Source organism: Chlorocebus sabaeus, chromosome 23, assembly GCF_047675955.1.
Source record: "Chlorocebus sabaeus isolate Y175 chromosome 23, mChlSab1.0.hap1, whole genome shotgun sequence".
Taxonomy (NCBI): domain Eukaryota; kingdom Metazoa; phylum Chordata; class Mammalia; order Primates; family Cercopithecidae; genus Chlorocebus; species Chlorocebus sabaeus.
The window spans coordinates 65708290-65729458 of NC_132926.1; the positions used below are offsets into that span (position 1 = coordinate 65708290).

The window sequence follows — 21169 nt, forward strand, 5'->3', positions numbered from 1 at the left end:
TTCAATAAAAGTGATCCCAGCTACATAATAGGAGAGACCATTCTGATCTAATTTACACTGGATATAAATGACTCAATCTTGCCAGAAGTAGTGTTTTCATCATCTAAAAAAGAAGGCAAATTAACCCAACTGAATTCAATTATGGTATATTAGGTAGTGAAACAAAAGTAAGGAGGGCAGTTTTCAACGGGAAACTTAAGCCCTACTTAAGAAGACATCTACACCTGTCTGAGTGCATCTTTTCTTTTTCAGAAATACCACTACACCATTCAGTGTGATACTGAGAGACTCATCAATCATGTGTCCTTCCTTACACAAACCCTGGTAGTCATGAGGACCAAGCAGGGCCAGTACATTTTTCCCCGTGCAAATTACTAATCGCCATTGGGGAAAACAACAGTCAGTCATATTTATTTGAAATGCAGAACTGTAAGAATGATACACATGTGCACATAGGCAGTCCATGGAGAAGCCCTGTCAGAGAATAAAGCCAACACAGAGGAAAGCAAAACCGAAGAATGCAGAAACAAAACTGTGTGGTGCTGGAACCCCTGGATTCTGCCATGGCTGAGGCTAGAGATTCACCTCTTGTTTCAATGTAGCTGTTTGAGCCAATCAGTTTCCTATATTTGATTACGTTAATCTGTGTTAGGTCTCCGGTGCCAGCACTCAAAAGAGACCTCACTTAGAAGACTCTTGAGGTCGTGTTTTCTAGGCAGTGCTTTTGGAAGTTCTTTTCTTTACCCATTTCAACACCCACAGATATGGTACAAGCAAGAAGGAAAATGAAGAAAATTTCAATTTCAGATCAGGAATGACAAGTAAATGCTAAATACAGGCATTTATGAATGGTGTTGGGAAAGTTAAAGAAAGTATTGATAAATATATTTGCCTACTTAGAATATATACCAAAATCCAGAAATAGCATGCTTCTGTCATTCATAAACTCGTATTTTCACTCATGATGTTTGACAGAAAATCACAATATTATAATGTCAAAACTGTGGAAAGTTATATAAGGCAACAGGGCGTAAAATGTAGCAAAGTGCTTATTATAAATAGAATATTTAGTTCTAGCAAATTTGGTAATATGTTTGACTTTTAAAAATACATATTTTACATAACTTAAATATTCACTTAAAGTGTTTGTTTCCCAACTTGTACTCTATCAATTTAAATTATCCTGAAAGTAAACATGTAGCTATCTCAAAGTTTTATAGAACTTAAGGTCTGAGTTTTCATTCTTATCTTTCAGGATTAGTATTTCAGCTTAAAGTTATTAGTTACTTTCCTTGTCAATAATATTTCAGGTACAAAAGTTACATGTAACTAAAATATAAATAAGAGGTATTCCTCAAAACATGGTAGCAATACTTTACAATTCCAACTCAGGATGATTTAGCACTTATATTCCAAAGAAACAGAGAACCCTTGGGTTGCCAATGACAGAAAATCTAACTCAAACTGGCATAGGCAAAAAGGCAGTGTAAATGGGTCACGTAACTGAAACTGTAGGATTGGAAATCGTTTTGGAAATAGCTGGATATTTATCAAACTATAAAATATGGTAGCAATTTCTGTACATATGTGTACCACTTAGTTGTATTTAAATGCACATAAAATTATTTTGTATATAAATAGAATTCCACAACATAAATACACTGTCACTATTATCTGTTCCTCCATATATTAATCATATATTTTAGCTGCATATTTAACTTTCAAACAGTTCCTAATTATAAAAGTTTCATAACACTTTCTACTAGGTATATATTTAGACCTCAAAATACACCATCGGGACTCAGTTTCTCTCCCTCCATCCTCTCAGTTCTACTTTCTGATATTTTGGTCTTCTTCTCAGCTCCATGTGATGTGTGAGGCTGTGGTGCTTGATGCGCAACAGCTATCGTTCAGTGGAGGTATCCTGATATATACTCATCCAATCTCAACCAATCACTGTGTTGAAGGAGATAAAGCGTGCTGACTGCTTAGGCATAGGTCACATACATCACCTCTGAGTTGGTGGAGGTAGCCTTACTCTAACAGCAGGAAAGGGAAAGATTCTTCAAAGAAAAATCAAGCGATGTTTTTCAGAAGGTCAGGAGTACGTGCCTAGTACAAATTATTTCCTTTCATAATAAAGATAATATTAATAAACAGTAACAACTAAAAACATGCTTTAAGTTGTTTTCATCTTGCTAAAATATATGAACAACTTCTTGAAGATAGTACTGCTCATTAGATTTTCACTATTGTTTTCCTCTGATGCCATGACTTAAATGATGTAAACTTTTATTTCCTCTCTTAAATTCCCTTTACAGTGTTAACTGAAATTTAGGATTTTGGCAGCTGTGGCTATAAAAAAGTGTTAAGATATTTCCAAACAGCTAGGGATTAAGACCCTAGCTTTTTCCAAGAGAATTGTACTAGTCTAGTTGTTGGTCACAAAGAATGGAAGTGATTTCTGGTTAAGTTAAGCAGGAAAGAATTCAGATGGCACACAAAATGATGAAGCTGAAGAACAGACTTGGGAAACAAGATGGCACTAAAGAAGGTTAGGAAGCCAGAACTGCAACCAAAATCATGCCGGAAAAAAAGACAGCCTAGGAAGCCTCTGTTGAGAATATGGCACCACCACCACTGCTGGAACCAGTATCTCCACTGGTATAAGATACTGGATGCTGCTCTAGCCACTAGAGGCTGAGGTGGGAGGACTGTTTGAGCCCGGGAATTGGAAACCACTAGAAGAATGAAGTCTCAACTGTCCCTACTTCTTTGCATCACTTTTCCTAGATGTGAAGTCTCATGCAGAGATTTCCAACTGGTTGATGGAAACTCTAGCTGTCACAGGAGGTCATATGCCCCAAACTCTAGCTGTCACAGGAGTTATGAGAGGAACTATCTGCCCTACTTTGGCTCCCGCAGAGGGAGGTGGAACCTAAGGCACTCAGAATAAACCCTAACATACAATGAGGCATCAATAAAATTTTTATTCTTATAAAACACTTTAAGGAATTATGTGGCAAATGTTGTTTTCACAATGATATTATGTGACTGATAGCACAATCTTCATTAATAACAAACACATGGGCTGGGTGCAGTGGCTCACGCCTGTAATCCCAGAACTCTGGAAGTCCAAGGTGGGTGAATTTCTTGAGCTCACAAGTTCACAACTAGCCTGGGCAACATGGAGAAATTCCCTCTCTACAAAAAAATACAAAGATTAGTCAAGTGTAGTGGTGCACAGATGTAGTCTCAGCTACTCAGGAGGCTGAGGTGGAAGGATTGCTTGAGCAGAGAGGTGGAAGTTGAGCCGAGATTGTGCCACTGCACTCCAACCTGGAGGATGACAGAGCCAGACCTTGTCAGAAAGAAAAGAAAGAAAAGGAAAAGAAAAAAGAAAAGAAAAGAAAGATTAACATGTGCTCACTTACTTCAGTAGCATATATACTAAAATTGGAAAGGTACAGGTGAGATTAACATGGCCCCTGCACAAATTTATGAAGTGTTCCATTTTTAAAAAAATAAAATAAAAACTATTAAAAAGAAACACAAGAAAGATATTCCTAATATCACACAATTGTTGGTAGAACAGAGGCAAAAACTGATTACTTAAATCAACCTTATTGGCTCTAATTATAGCAAAAGAAAATTCCATGCCCGCCACCCCCAGTGTATTCTGCCTGTAGAACACACTTGAAGTCAAGTGGACTTGATAAGGCAAAAACAACAAACTTAACAGGTAATCAAAGCTTGTCCCTTAGGAGTTAATCATGACAGGTCATGGACAACTTATTCTCCTCTCCCTCATGAGTGCTAATTGGTCAAATAAAATCAGTCACTAACTGCAAAGTAGGTACCAATGTTCATCTAGGTTAGTTCCATTATAGCTACTGGAAACTAACAGAGTAAGCCTTCTGCTGTAAACTGACATAATGATGTTTTAGGTCACCCCTAAAGATTCCTGTCCAGATCTGAATCTATATACTTGAAAAAGAAAAGCTGTCACTTGGTTCCTATATTACCAAACTGCTTCTGTGATTACAGGGTAAAGTCCCTTATTATTCTCTCAGAATTCTACCCAAGACACATGACTATAACTTAAATAAAATAAAGTATAAGATATAAAGAAAGTATTTTTAAAAACACTGTTTACAACATAAAGTTATTTAAGTGTAAATACTTGGAATCCAGCAATTTTATTTATAAAAATGTTTGGTTGAAAAAAAGAATTTAATTATTATACTACGCTTTCTCATCACAGTTGAATACAAACTATATTCATTTCCAAATTTCTGTTGCATATTTAAATTAGAATATACTACAAATATATTATATGTAAATATGAATATATGAAGTAATTTAGAGAATGTTAATACATGAAGAAATTTAGAGATCATTTAATCTACTTTGTAGCAGTAGTCCAAATCACTCTTCCTTGTTACAGTCATAGATAGGTTGCTGGATATTTTTTTTACATCAATATCTTTACACTAAAATTTCTTCAGAAATTAATTCTAATACTATTTACCAATCCATCAAATATGGCAGCAATCTCTATACATATGTATACCATTCAATTATATTTAAATGCATATACAATTATTATTTTGCATGTAAATAAAACTTACAAAACAAATACACTGCCACTGCTATCTGTTCCTTTGTATGTTCATTAATTTATCATACATTTTAGCTAAACATTTAGCTTTCAGATAGTTCCTAAGTTTCATAATATTTCATTTATTCTACAGCATTAGGAGCTGAAAAGGGTCTAATATATTCAGGAAGAAAACAGACTTTCTGGGGTCTCTTTTGAACACATGTATTCCTATGCTTTTTTAAAGTGTTTTGTTTTGGTTTTTAGAAACCTCTTTTTTTTTTTTTTTTTTTTTTAACTTTAGGATATACACTGAGTAGTACTCAATAAATGAGATTTGATTAAAAGTGCCATAAGAAACAAAATACTCAGCTTCCTAATATTTGATATTATTACATATTTATGGTTATTTTTAAAGCAAAAAGGAAAGGACAATAACGGAAAAGTATATAGTTGTGCACCTATGATGCATTACTGGCTACAGTGCTTAATAACTCTAGTGGAAACACTAATAGTTTTTATCCACTTAAAATTCATTATGCTGCTAAGGAAAAGACACTCTAATAAGGCCAAGGACACAACTGATGCACTGACCTGGGAAAAGCAACAGTTGTTAATTTATTCAGTCATTTCTTCAACAAATATTTCTTGAGCTACCTTCTGGTATCCAGTCCTATAACCAGTGGGATCTCTACTCTCTAGAAGCCAACATTAAAAGGCACAGGGAGAATGATAAATACATTATTACAAATGTGACAAGTGCTGTGAAGAGAAGTATAAAGTAGGAGAACTCAGCCAGTTCAGGTCACGGTAAACCTCCTTCAGAAGACGACATCTGATAACTGAACAGTTAGGTGGGAGGAGTTGAGGAAGGCAGAGAGTGTTCACCAGTTAAAGGATAGAACCTGAAAAAACCCAGAGGAGGAGGAGAATATTAACTATATTTCATGAAATGAGAAAAGTGCTTATAGCTAGAAAGGAGAGATAGAATTGTGTAAATATAATGTTAGGGATATGAGACTATCAGAAGGTAATGGGAAAGCTGTTAAATGCTAAGTAGGGAAGTGAAACAAATTTACAAAAGCAGTTTGGCTTATGGGAGCAGAAGCTGTATTGGAATGGGCTAAAGACAATGAAAATAAACAATTCGTTTAAAAAGTTTGACTGCGGGGTGAGAAACAGAGTTGCAGCTGAACAAACAAGTTGATTATTTGTTACCTTCATTTGATGCTTGGATTTATTTGAACATGTTTAAATGCTGACAGTAAAAATCCTACAAGGAGAAAGATAATGAAGATGGAGGAAAGAAAAATTCCTCAGATGATTAAAAGGGGTGGAACCCAGACCTCAGGAAATTATAGATAACCATTAGCCCAATGTGTTATTTTCTCCAAAAACGCTTGATGGCAGTAAAGTCAGGTAAGATTCATCCAGGGTCAGAGTTCTTGCAGGTTGTTACAGAGAAGACTAATGAGAAAAGAACTTGCAGACACTGAAATGAGAGTAAAGTGATTAGAGTCTAAGATAAGAAAATAATGAAAATAGTAAGGATCTACTAAAGAGATCTCAATGTAGTCAGAGGAGGAAGTAATCAGAGGCAAGATATCTGTATTTGTTATTTAACAGTTGTAAAATTTGTAATGAAGGCTCAAAACATGGCTCTTTGTGGGTAGAGTTCAATGCAAGAGCTAAGGAGGTCAAGGAATTTTTCCACCAGGAATGCCCCCTTTGCACAGGACCCTTGTCCTTTTGCTATGTTTTGTTCTCTGAGAACTCCACGCAGTAAGACAGAATGGAATTCCTCCCTACTTCCCCACTCTAACTCCCACCCATTCTCACAAACTTTAAAACGCCAAGGAGAAAGCAGGGTGGGATCTGAGAAAAAGGAAAGCCAAGAAATAGACTGCTTGACCTTGCTTGTATTTTTTCAAGCTTTTTTGTAATACACAGACCCCTTTGTTCAATCAATATCTTACATAGAAATAAAAATGGTAAAACAGAAACGTATAGCTGCTCTGCTAGAAGTAGGACCTAAGGTTCTGTTAAATGCCCCTTGTCTTTGTCCTTCCCACATACTTATATCTAGAAGACACCTAGGACTCAGAGCACAACTGACCATTTTTGTTCAAACTGAACAAAAGCGTAAAAATTCTATGCTTTCTTTAAGACACACATTCTAGTATGGGTCATTGTAGACCACACAGGTTAAGACAATATAAAGATCTATGGGCACAAACCTTTAAGAAATAACAAAGAAACTTTACTTGTATCTCCCTTTCTATACTTAGCAGTAGGACTTGTTCATCTTTGGGAAGAAACCTGTATGTGCCAAAACTTTTGTCACACATTTTGTATAAGTGCCTTCTATTCTTGCAAAATTCTTTTCAGGAAGTTATATTATAGGAAGTTAAGGCCCAGAGAGGTCAAGTAACTTGCCTACAGTCACAAAGTTAGTAAGTGAAGTGGTCAGGATTCAAAGCTGATTTCAAAGCCCCAAAATCGATTATATCACATTGCCTCCAAGACTCATCAATTTAACAATGTTCCTCTACTACCATTTATATATAAAATCTTCTGGCTAAAAGCCCATAAAATGTTTTCTCATACATACTATTAAAAACAGCTCAACCCTAGAGAATTATCATGTAACTATTTTAGATTAATGGGGCATAACATAGGCATTTCTAACAGATCACTGCTGAAACTGTTTTCTTTTGATAAATAACAACTCCACTGCTACCAGAGTAAAAGTTGACATTGATTTTTTAGGTTTGGTGTTCATTATATCTTAATTCTAAACCAACACTGATGAGATTGTACCCTAGGAGTCAGTGTTAACCAATATTATCAACCCAGAAAGGCTGGGTGGAGGTGAAATTGCAACTACTAAAAATATGTCTATGAAGAAGTAACAAAAGTCACGGAAACAAATATTTGAAGAAAACAGTCACTAAATAATAGGCTCATGAGAAAAAGAAGCCCAAATCAATTCAACGTATTGTAGAGTAAAGCTGATTTCAATCAAGACCTTCAGAAAAAAAAAATAAAGGTCAGATATATAGTTAAGAAAAATAAAGAAAACGTAAATACATAATTAGGGAGTGAATACAAAAGGAATGACATGCTGGATTTAAAAAAAAAAAGAGAGAGCGAGAACTAAGGACCACATAGAAATGTCTGTCCTTTTTCTAAGTGTTATTATGGTAATAAATACATCTATTGGTCTTCCAGAAACGACGTGAGATCCATAAAACTTATTTTACTAGTCATTAATAGTATTTGTTCCCAAAAGCACCATGACCTCAGTAATTTAGTATTTGGAATTTGAGAACAACATAGTTAACTGTGATTATTAACCCTTAACAGGAGACTGATTAAAATAATTAAAATCCACACAACATCTAAAAGTTATATTTTGTTTAAAATAACACCAGTATGCTCTGCAGTGCATGGAAACATAAATCTCAAAAACATCCTACCACATTTCTAATAAGCACTAGTTCTATTCACGTATAGCCTGCCACCAAATATACTTGAGTATGATCACAGTAGAGACATTTCCTAAGGGCAACAAAGGAACTGCTTCGTTAATTATCAGCTATCCAGGTAACCCAAAACTAAATGTAAAATTTATATTTCTACATTCATTCAAAAAGTATTTATTAAATGGTTACTCTGTGGCAGGCAGTGTGCTAAGTGCAGTGAATATATTGGTGAACAAAACAGAAATGGTCTATTTCTTTAAAATATACAGAAACAGCATTCTCTCAGAACACAAAGAAAGTTACAAGTTTAAATTAAATACTACTTTGAAGATTTTTATTAATTTCAAGGAGGCTTATAACTCACTTTCATAAGGATATGGGTTATTTAAGTCCCCCTAATAGTCCCTTGGATAACTGAAAGATATGTTAAAAATAAAAAAAAGATTGACTTTCATTTTAATGAGTCTATGTAGTCACTGAAATTCTAGGGCATGAGCTAGCTAAAACCAGATTTTCAAAACTACTTCGGTCATTTACATTTTTCTCAAGGAGTCTGCTAAGATCTTTAGGTTTTAGATCTTCTAGGAACATTTTTCTTTCGGTTCTTGCATCATCCTTAGTCTCTCCTATAAATATTAACATTTCATATTTTGACTAACTCAATATAATGTTAGATATTATATGCCCATGGTAATTTATTTCTAGGTTCTCTGGTGAGTCAATGGCCTCTCTCATCAACAATCTCTTTATGATCATCATATTAGTCTGTTCTTACACTGCTATGAAGAAATACCCAAGACTGGGTACTTTGCAAAGGAAAGCGGTTTCACTGACTCACAGTTCTGCATTGCTGGGGAGGCCTCAGGAAACTTACAATCATGGGCGAAGGCAAAGGAGAAGCAGGCACCTTCTTCACAGGGTGGCAGGATGGAGTGAGTGCAAGCAGGGGAAATGCCAGATGCTTAAAAAAACCATCAGATCTCGTGAGACTCACTATCATAAGGAGAGCATAGGAGAAACTACCCTCATGATTCAATTACATCTACTTGATCCCGCCCTTGACATGTGAGGATTACGGGGATTACAATTAAAGATGAGATTTTGGTTGGGGAGACACAGTCAAACCGTATCAATCATTTATTATTTTCTGGACAATCTGATTTTTTCCACTCGGAGATAGAATTTTAATCCCTTTTTACTTGGCTTTCTAACTTTTTAAGATTTGTATATGTCAACATTCCCTTAAACCTCCTCAAATAGAATGTTTTCCTCTTAATTGACAATCTTTGTGTTTTCTCTAGAATGCTGTTTTCTCTAAATTTTATTAATATCTGAGAAATATTCTAAATTTCTCAGCAACAAAGTTTCTTTCTCACTTTAATGTATCAATTTTTAATCACCTCAACTGACTGTTTTTTGCTCAAACTCTCTCAAAACACAGCTGAGATCCCCGACATCCATCCCCCACACCTCTTCCCCATTTCAGTAAACAATACTACCATTCGTTAATTTACATAAACCAGAAACCTATTGTTCTTAATTTCTCTCCTTTCTCTTTCACCTCCCTCCCTGCCTTCCATCCATAACCTTAATATTAAATGGTAGCCTAGAGCTAGAGTACTATCAGTTCTTAGACTAAATAAACTTTGTTTTTTCCTCAGAGCCTGCATACATTCAATTGTCTACTCGAATATTGCGCCTCCCTCCTAATAGACCTAGTTGCTTCTCTTCTGTGGGTCTCAATTGCAATGCCACCTCCTTAGAGATCACCACACCTAAAATAGTTTGCTAATAGTATCAATTATCACCTTGTTCTTGTCCTTCACATGACATATTTCAACTGGCAACTACATAATTTGCCTGTTTACCTGTTTTTGTCCATATATATGTCCCCTAAGAGAATATAAACTCCATGAGGGCAGGAGCTATGTCTATCCTACTCTATCTCCAGTTCTAAATATGCCTGGCATATATTAGATGTTTAGTAAATATTTACTGATTTCTGCTAATTTCTTTCATATTAGTTGTAAAACACTAGTTCAGCTTTAATTTACACTGTATCACTGTTTCACACAACTTCAGAAGACAGAAGATATAAAGCATAATCTTGGTCAATAATATGAATGCTGGTAAACAAACATCCCAAAAGCATAAATGTCAGCATTTAGAATTCACATATTGAATATCAACTGACCATACATTCACATACCACTTCCAGAGATCTCAATGTAATCCAACAGAGAAGTACATTAGAGAAATAAAATAGATTTCTAATTAAAATGAAAGTGCAGCAAGAATAATAAACACTTTTTTTAAATTTTATTTTATATTTTTTGGAGACAGGGTCTCACTCTGTCGCCCAGGCTGGAGTACAGCGGCACAGTCTCAGCTCACTGTAGCTTCAACCTCCCGAGCTCAAGTGATCCTCCCACCTTAGCCCACCAAGTAGCTGGAACTACAAGTGTGTGTCATCATGCCCAGGTAATTTTTGTAGAAACAGGGTTTCACCATGTTGTCCAGGCTGGTCTCAAACTACTGAGCTCAAGCAATCTGCCCACCTCAGCCTCCCAAAGTGCTGGGATGAGAGACAGGAGCCACCACATATGGATAATTAAGACTTTCAAAATAAGCATTTCCTCATTTTCTCCTAAAAATTACAACAAAAAATTCATTAAAATGATAAGAATTAAAATGTAGTCAACAGCTGATATACTACAATATATACAATCCCCCTAAATGATCCCAAGTCAAAAAAAAAATTGATTTTTATAAAAATAGCTTTAAAAATACATTTTTTTAGCCAGGGTTTTTTTTGTTTTTTTTAAATTTTAGTTTCACTAAAATTGTTTTTCAAACAAACTTTTAAGAATGAAGGTCACAAAAAGAGAAAATGTATAATTTCTTAAACAGTTAGAATGAATTGCTAATAGAAAATTTCACAATAAATTGTATTCTCTGGGCAACTATTATTAAAAATATGAGGCACTAAAATTATGTATAAAAATCAAATCCATTATTCCAAGACTAATACAGGAAAAAAATCAAATTAGAAAAAATATACACTTCTCTCGTACTCCATTTCAGTGGCTTAGGATCTAAACAAAAGATAAATGAATAACTGAAAACATAATTTAGTGAACACATTTTAAAATATATCCTAAGCAATAGATCAGTCACAATTACAAATTTAGATATACTATTGCTAATTTGTATTAAACCATATCCATCAAGGTTTCTATAAACCTGAATGTATTATTCCATTCAAAAATGTTTTATACATATAACTGAAAATGTACAGAGATAACCTAAGTGCCTCTAAGTGTATACAACAGATATAATCAATTATTAACCCTAAAACCTCAATTCATCCCAGTCCTCCTTCCAAGTTATTTTATTTCTGTCCATGGAAATAGCATTCTGCTTGCTACACTCTTCTTCCCTTTATTTTCTATAGAAAACTGCCATCTTGTTCAATCATTTTCCTCCAAGAAACATCTTATAGATTTCAGTTTTCTATTTCAGGAACTACTACTACCTTTTCCTGCCTCAATATTACTTCAGTCTTTCATGGTTACCATCACACTGACCTTCCAGTTGATAAAACTGATATAATTTTTATCAAGTCATTCTGCTCAAAGAAATCTATAAAAGCATTCTGATGCCTATCCCATAAAAACTACCTGGTTTGCAAGGACCTCTTCAATCCAGGCCCAGGTTACTAACTGAAATTAATTCCTATTGTGTACCTTCTACTCTCATTAGGCCATCCCCTATGCTCTGTGCCAGGTCTTTTAAGCTTCCTTCTTGCTCCTTCCATTGTGGAAGAGCTCTTCTCCCCACCACCTACCCATATCTTCAATGTCTCATTTCTTCTGTATGCTTTGAATCAAGCTCATTCCACACAGGCTCATGGGTATTTACAAATGGAAAGAGTACCAGGCCAAAGTCAGGAAACCTGTGTTCTCACTCTGGTTCTGACATTATCCAGTAGTGTAACTCTGGGCGGATTTTTGAGTTAAACAGCTAGTCTAGACTTTTGTTTCCTCATCAAAAAAATGAGGTATTAGATTGTTTCTAAAATCTGTTTTAAAATTATTTAACTCCTAGAACACTTATAGTCTTAATACTTTATCACTTAATCGTACTTTAAAGGTTTTATGTGTATTGAATCTTATTTACTAGGTTATAAACTTCCCGAAGATAAAAGTTACGTATTGTATGTTTTATATTTTTGCAAACTCAGCAAGCATGACACAGTGTTTGATAACATAATGGTTCTCTTTCAGCTATTTTATCTATGGAATCATAAAATTACATGGGTAAACATGGGGCCAGAAGCATGATGTGTTACATTTTAAAACAAGCTTATTTTGTATTCCTTTAACAAAGAGCATCTGAAATCCCTAAGTCTCTGGTTCAGGTATATTATTAAATAACATGTATCTAATGTAATTGAATAATTAAAGTATACAATGTTATATTTTTTTAACACTTTGGAATGGAAGATATTTATATGAATATATCCTAATGACCATCTGCATCAACTACAGCTAACCACTTCTGAGAATAAATCAGGGCATTAACCTTTGTGCTAAAACTTTACTATAAACCAACTTTCCTTAATGCTACTAAGAAAAGCAGAGTTGGGGCCAGGCGTGGTGGCTCACGCTTGTAATCCCAGCCCTGTGGGAGGCTGAGGCGGGTGGATCACAAGGTCAGGAATTCAAGACCAGCCTGACCAACATGGTGAAACCCTGTCTCTACTAAAAATACAAAAAAAAAAAAAATTAGCCGGGCAGGGTGGCACATGCCTGTAATCCCAGCTACTTAGGAGGCTAAGGCAGGAGAATTGCTTGAACTTGGGAGGCGGAGGTTGCAGTGGGCCAAGATCGTACTATTGCACTCCAGCCTGGGGAAAAGAGCAAGATTCCATCTCAAAAAAAGAAAAAAAAAAAAAAAAAAAAAGCAAAGCAAAGCAGAGTCAACTAACTGCAAAAGGCCCATCTAGGCTAGAAAGTAAACTTGGCCTGAGATGATATATGTCTCCTGGTGCTATATACAATATTAAGTGCTTCTTAGGAATTATTAGAATAGTGAATATTTTTAGGAACAGGAACTCAAACAGGGGGCATCATCCCCATTATTATAGTTATGCACAAATTTTTAAAATTATAAATATTTACATATGTACATTTGCAAACCCAAGGTACATTTTTGGTGTCTTCAGGGGTTTTACTGTACTTTAATATGTGTTAATTTTATAGTAATTGTATAATAACTCCAAATACGTAATGTAATTATCTACTTTAGAACAATTTTATAAAGTAAGTTTTGTTTAAGGCTTAAATCTTACTAATTAATCACAGAATCTTAGAGGTGGGAAAGAACCTAGAATCACAGGTCTAATACAATGTTCGTTACATAGTAGAGGCTCAATAAATAAATATTTATCTAAGCGATCTTGTAATACTAGTGCAAATAAAGGAAGACAATCCAAAATGAAGTGGTTTCTATTTCAACTCCATCATTCATTTCAGCAGATGGCTCATTTTCACCTTACTTTCCTTATCTCTAACTTGCTTTATCTATCATACAGCTATATACCTAAACATTAGGAAAATGAAGTAATTATAGAAATAGGGTTTTATTTCTTTTACAGGCACAAAACACACAAGAGTCCAAATAACTCTCAAGTATAATGTGTACCATTCTGAACCCTATCTTTTTAAGTTAGGGTACACGCTCATATCATCTGAGTAAAAGAATATTAAAGCCAAGAATGCAGGTTTATTTGTTCAGATAATAAACGTTTATCAAGCACCCACTATGTGCTGTGTAAATTCCAAAAGGAAAAATATGAATAAGGAAACAAAACTCAGTATGAAGTGGGATGAGAGATACATATACAAATGAAAGCATGTTCAAAGTAAAATGGCCACTTAGCACTGAGGAAGGTTTGGGCAAACAAGGAAACACTAGGTGGCATATAAGTTTTAAAGGACTGATAGATTTTTCCAGATGCAAAGGTAAGGGAGAAGAGAAGAGATAAAATATGCAGAGAAGAAAATGATGCTTGAAAATCTTTGAAAAATTGAATGCAGAAGGTTCCCAGGATGACTATGGGAAAGTGGGATGAAAAGAAACAGAGTAGGCAGAGATCTGATCCTACAAAGTCTCATTATTCTGCAGTTGGTGGGGGAAGGGTCACTTAGACATTTTAAGCAGGAAAGTATCATATCAGAACTTTGTTTCAGAAAAACGACACTAGGTTGGAAGAGGAAGATTCTGAAGGCAGGAAGATAAATGAGGAGAATAATGCAGTCCCTTAGGATGGAGACAATAAAAGCTTCAGTTAAAGCAATGAAGATGAAAACATATTAATGGAAAGAGCATTTACATTTACGTGTATTTTAAATATAAGATGAGAGGAGGAAGAAAAATACAGTCTTCTCTTTCTTTCCTTTCTCAAAAACCATTCCAAATGTCCCAGCTTATTTCTGGTCCACCCAATACCATCAATCCCTCCCGTTTCCATCTCCATTCAGACCCTTTGTCCATTGGATCCCTGTCTTAATCACCTAAGGCTCTTCCAACACAATACGTGTTCTAGAACATGCTACCAGTCAGTGGCACTGTGACTACCTTTGCAAGCCCATGCAGGAGCCTCAGCTTGACTGTAACCCCAAAAAGATTGTTTCCTGCTTGTCCAGCAACTATAGACCAACTCTGGCCCCAGCAGATTGTACCTTCTCTAACAAGGTCTGAACTCTTAACTTTGGGGAAGGACCCTCTTCCAAGTTGTTCTTTCCTTAAAGACTCTCCTCCTTCAGGCCTAGTATGTTTGTTCCAGTTCTCTTTACACTTTTACAGTTACTCACATATCACAGCTTCATAATGCTTTATATTAAACTTCCCCTGTTTAAAATTACTTTGTGATTTCTGTCTCCTTATAAGATTTAGGGAGATACTGACAACAATCATAAGAAATAAATAACATAACACAGAATAACAACATGAGAATCAGTAACTAGGAAATTTTTTTAAAATAATAATTAAATGAGAAAATTATTTAATTATTATTATACCCATTAAGAGTACAACCTTATAGGACCTCAATATCAGAAAACAGAATTTAAGACTTTAAAATACGAATTTTATATACAAGATAAAGTAAAACATATAGGAAAATAACAATTAATAACATGAGCTTTAGGGACCTTAAAATGAAGACATACAAAATTAAAGGACTTGGAATAATAGTGGCAAAACCACATCTCAGATGTTAGGTTAAATGTTTCAGATTCTATTTGTAAAAGCCTAAAGCAGAACAGTGAGTAAGTCTAGGCTGGGCACGGTGGCTCACACCTGTAATTCGAACACTTTGGGAGGTCGAGGAGGGCGGATCACTTGAAGCCAGGAATTTAAGTCCAGCCTGGTCAGCCTGGCAAACCCTGTCTCTACTAAAAACAAAAAAATCAGCAGGGCGTGGTGGCACAAGCCTGTATCCCAGCTACTCTGGAGGCTGACGCATGAGAATTGCTTGAATCTTGTAGGTGGAGGTTGCAGAGAACCAAGATCGCGCCACTTTCCTCCAGCCTGGGAGACAGAGACGATCTGTCTCAACAAACAAACAGTGAGTAAGTCCAAAAAGTCAACAAAGTGAACGTGAGATTCAAGCTTAGAACATTTTTCTTATCTTTCTCTAAATTGTGGTAAAATATACGTAACATAAAATTTACCAAATTAGCCATTTTAAGTATACAGTTCTGTGGCATCAAGTACATTCATATTGTGCAACCATCACCACCATCCATCTCCGGACTTTTTCATCTTCTTTAACTGAAGCTCTGCACCCAGTAAACAATAACTCCCTACTCTTCATTCCCCCGGCCTCTAGCAACTACCATTCTACTTTCTGCCTCTATGAATTTGACTGCTCTATGTACCTCATAAAATAAAATCATACAACATTTGTCCTTTTGTGACTGGTTTGTTTTACATGGCGTAATGTCTTCAAGTTTCATCCATGTTGCAGCATATGGCAGAATTTCATTCCTTTTTAAGACCGAACAATATCCCATTGCATGTATATACCATATTTTGTGTATCCATGCATCTGCCAATGAATACCTGCGGTGCCTCCGCCTTTTGGCTATTGTGAATTCTGCTGCACAAACATGGGTGATCTGAGTCCTTGCTATTCTTTTGAATGTACACCCAGAAGTAGCAATGCTGGGTCATATGGTAATTCTATGTTTAATTTTTTTATGAACTGCCATATTGTTTTCCAGAGTGGCTCTATACTTTTATATTCATTCACACTGGCAATGCACAAGGATGCCCATTATTCTTTTCATGCTGCCATTTAATAAACACCCATTATGTGACATAAGGACATCTACTTAAAACCAACTATTCATTCATTTACAGTAAGTTACTAACTACCTAGCCCACTGAGCTGCAGCATTTTTTTTTTAAGCCACTGCCCTTATGAAATTTGTATTTTAGTGAGGTGATACAGACACACACAAAAAAAACAAATATATATATATCATGTATTAAATACAACTGAGACAAATAAAACAAGGTAAGGAGATAGAAAGTAATGCGAGAGTGTTTGAAATGTGGTGGTGAGAAAAGTCACTCTGAATGTGGCATTTAGAAAGACCTTTAGGAAGGAAATAATTATGAGAGATCACAAAGAGCTCTGTTTCCCAGCAAACTGGTTCTCCACATCTCTTAATCGGCAAGCTATATTATATCTGCCATAAGGTACCATTATTTAAAAGAAAGAAAAGTTAATCTGATGTTTTAAATTGCTTAAAGGAGTTTCAAACTTAAGTAAACATTTAGAAATTGACCATTTCTTTATAGAGAAGTTATGGGACACATTAACAGATTTCAAAGGCAACTGTTAGCTTTGATTAAAAATGGAGTAAGAGTGGCTACTACCTAGAGAAAATCCAAAATGGTTAGGAGAGGATTCCTGTAAAGACAACTATAGGCAAGTAAGAGAGACACAAGTTATCCAGGTAAATTTTGAAGTTATCTTTAATGACTCACTTTGTCCTACACTTTGTATCTAACCAACAAATCCTATCATCTTCACCTTCAAAGTATTTTGGAATTCCCCTTTCACTACCTCCACCATCATCATTCTGGACAAAACCACTACCATCTCCTGACTGAATGGTTATTCCATTAATTGATTATCCATCAGTTATATCACTGCTCCCTTGCAATCTGTTTTCTGTGCAGTAGTTATAGTGATCCTTATAGACTACACTTCAGAACATGTATCTTTTCTGCTCAACATCCTCCATTTTGGGGAAAATTCAAAGTCTTTACCAAGGCCTATAAGGCAATACAGAATTCCATGTCCTCCCATACCCATTATTACTCTCACCTTATCATCTGAACCTCTCTTCCAACACACGCTGCTCCTGCCACAAGAGCCTCCTTCTGGGAGTTTAGCAAGCACACTTCCACCTCAGGGTCTTTGCATCTGGTGTTCCTACTTACTGGATAGTTTTTCCTTAAGACACGCACATCTCTTTTGGGTATCCAGTTAGATATTATCTTACCAGGAAGAAAAGCCTTCCCTAACTACCCAGTCTAAATAGTACATTTATTGGTCTCCATCTCCATACCCCACTTAATTTTTCTTCATAGTGTTTATCACAACCTGATGGGGTATACACTTACTCAATCTACGTTCTTTTTCCACTTACTAGAATGAATGCTCTAAGAGAAAAGGACTTTGCTTTGGTTACTGCTGTATCTTCAATACCTGGAAGTATAAGGCACATGGCACATTTTCAATAGATGTTTGTTGAATAAAAGAATTAAGGAATGAATTCATATTACTATATTATGACTGTCCTTGTTCCAAAAAATAAAAACAAAACAAAACAAAAACCCCAAAACAGTTGGAGAAAAAAATGGATTAACAAGGAAGGTGATACTCAATGCTTTGGCTTCTGCAGTTAGTATATGCAATTCTATTTGTATCTCTACAATGCATCTAGAGTAGGTGGATACTTTATGAAACTATAATTCCTCTACTGAAAACAAAGAACCGACCATAACTTTTGGAATGACTTCAGATCATAGCTGGAGAGGTAAAAATTAAAAGCTACCAAAAGTGAAGGGCAAACACTAAGTACTTCATTATAGAGGATGAAATAGTCTTTTTTTTTTTTTTTTAAAGCTATTCATAATGTGATGGCTGAAAAAATTTAGCTCTTTGTAAGTATTTTCATACTAACTGTATAAATTAAGTTGGATGATCTAGTTCACCAAAATAACATAGAAAGTAAAATGTTAAAAATCAGGAAATTCCAAAGTTTACACTTCTACTCTAATATTAACTTGCTTAAATTGGCTTATATAACATTTTAAAGGTGTATATATAACAGGAAAATTGAATATAACTAAATTCATAGAAATAATGTTGATATATCGCTGCTAGAGGAAGTATAACTTAGGAATTTCCTGATTTCTAAGAACTGCTGTTCAATGCCAAGGCATTAATACAATTTTTTTTTTCATTTGTAACTACTTCAAAAATAGAATAAATATGAAACAAGAGGCAGCTGTTAGATGAATTAAGATTATACGACTTTGCCTTAACCTTAATATTTACTACCTAAATATTTTCATTATATATTAAAAGATAATATACAAACAAAAGAAAGGATTGTATGTATTAATTTACATTATTATGAATCTCAGTACTCTAATACTGCCACTATTTTAAGCAGTTTAAATTTTACAAACTTTACATGAGCAAAAGTTGAAGATTTGATTGTGTTACATAAAATTATTAAAGACATCCTTTCATATTGTCAATTCTTGTATTACTCAAATTTTTGCAAGAATAGCAACACTGAAATTTCATCGTATTTTTTTGTAATTAAAAAGCATGAAGAGTTTAAGCTCCAAAATCTTACTATCTCAGATGAGTAAAGGTTAGTAATATTTCAATTTTAAACTACATCTATGCACAGCCAGGATTCATAAGCCCTATGCTCCTCTTCTCCATGCCTCCTAGCTTGGTTCAGGGCTGTGGCTCTAAAAGATACCCTGGAGTATGACTTCATAACACAAAACACTGAGTAAATCTTTTCAAATAGGAACTCAGCTCTGTTTCCTAAAGTATCAGACTAAAACTCTGTAGGACTGAAGAAAAAACACTTAAATATTTCCTACCTAGGGTAGATAACATAAAGCAATAGTTAGTCTGAGCAAATGTTGAGGGACCTCCTATGATTTTGTAGAATCAAAAAGCTAAAGGTAACTTGTAATTCAGGGTAGCACATTTAGAGACAAAGAGGAAGCGTCAATATTCCTACAGAACACAATTAGCATCATCACAGTATTTTTCTTTATATAATCGCTCACTCCCTCTGAGTACTCCTTTCCTCCTGTTTATCCCTGAAGCAGTGTAAGTGACAGCCTTCGCACACCTTTAATAATCCAAAGCTTTTCTTTACTTTCCTCTCCCACCTCCCTTCAGCCTTACATATTAAAATCCTCTTGCTATAAAAATAGCAGCTGTTAAGCCAATATGGGATGTTTCCTTAACATTCAACACAGTTTACCATATGTACTATAAAAAGTTGCTGGGCTGAAAAATGTATTTTTCTAATCTTTAGGTTATTCTTTTGTAACCTGTGGACATACCACTAAGCAAAATCTTATTTTGGACATCAACCAGCAGCAACTGAGTTTAAATATGATAATTCACAAAATAATGGGCAGATTTTATTATAATTTAAGTTCTGGGATACATGCGCAGAACGTGCAGGTTTGTTACATAAGTATACACGTGCCATGGTGCTTTGCTGCACCCATCAACCCATCATCTTCATTAGGTATTTCACCTAACGCTATCCCTCCCCTACCTAGCCCCACACACGCTGACAGGCCCTGGTGTGTGATATCCCCCTCTCACGGTTCAACTCCTCCTTATGAGTGAGAACATGCAGTCTTTGGTTTTCTGTTCCTGTGTTAGTTTGCTGAGAATGATGGTTTCCAGCTTCATCCATGATGCTGCAAAGGACATAAATTCATCCTTTTTTATGGCTGCATAGTATTCCATGGTGTATACATGGACATTTTCTTTATCCAGTGTATCATTGATGGGCATTTGGGTTGGATGCAAGTTTTTGCTATTGTAAATTGTGCTGCAATAAACATACATGTGCATGTGTCTTTACAGGAGAATGATTTATAATCCTTTGAGTATATACCCAGTAATGGGACTGCTGGATAAAATGGTATTTCTGGTTCTAGATCCTTGAGGAATCGCCACACTGTCTTCCACAATGGTTGAATTAATTTACACTCCCACCAACAATGTAAAAGCATTCCTATTTATCCACATCCTCTCCAGCATCTGGTGTTTCCTGACCTTTTAATGATCGCCATTCCAACTGGCGTGAGATGGTATCTCAATGTGGTGTTGATTTGCAATTCTCTAATGACCACTGATGATGAGCTTTTTTTCGTATGTCTGTTGGCTGCATAAATGTCTTCTTTTAAGAATTGTCTGTTCATATCCTTTGCCCACTTTCTGATGGGGTTGTTTTCTTCTTGTAAATTTATTTAAGTTCTTTGTAGATTCTGGATATTAGACCTTTATCAGATGTACAGATTGCAAAATTTTTCTCTCATTCTGCAGGTTGCCTGTTCAGTCTGATGATGGTTTCTTTTGCTGTGCAGAAGCTCTTTAGTTTAATTAGATCCCATTTGTCAATTGCTTTTGGTGTTTTAGCCATGAAATCTTTGCCCATGCCTATGTCCTGAATGGCACTGCCAAGGTTTTTTTCTAGGGTTTTTATGGTTTTAGGTCTAACATTTAAGTCTTTAATCCATCTTGAGTTAATTTTTATATAAGGTGTAAGGAAGGGGTCCAGTTTCAGTTTTCTGCATATGGCTAGCCAGTTTTCCTAACATCATTTATTAAACAGAATACCCTTTCCCCATTCCTTGTTTTTGTCAGGTTTGTCAAAGATCAGATGGTTGTAGATGTGTGGCATTATTTCTGAGGCCTCTGTTCTGTTCCACTGGGGTGTGTGTG

The 21169-nt window shown here is 35.3% G+C and overlaps 1 protein-coding gene and 1 pseudogene across 3 annotated transcripts in view; one reads left to right on the forward strand and one right to left on the reverse strand.

Annotated features, from left to right (window-relative positions):
* The window catches only part of COMMD10 (COMM domain containing 10), a 230281-nt gene that overhangs the window by 98341 nt on the left and 110771 nt on the right, over positions 1-21169 (reverse strand). The gene's annotated exons all lie outside the window — the stretch shown is intronic.
* LOC119618477 (U6 spliceosomal RNA) lies at positions 3423-3520 on the forward strand (annotated as a pseudogene).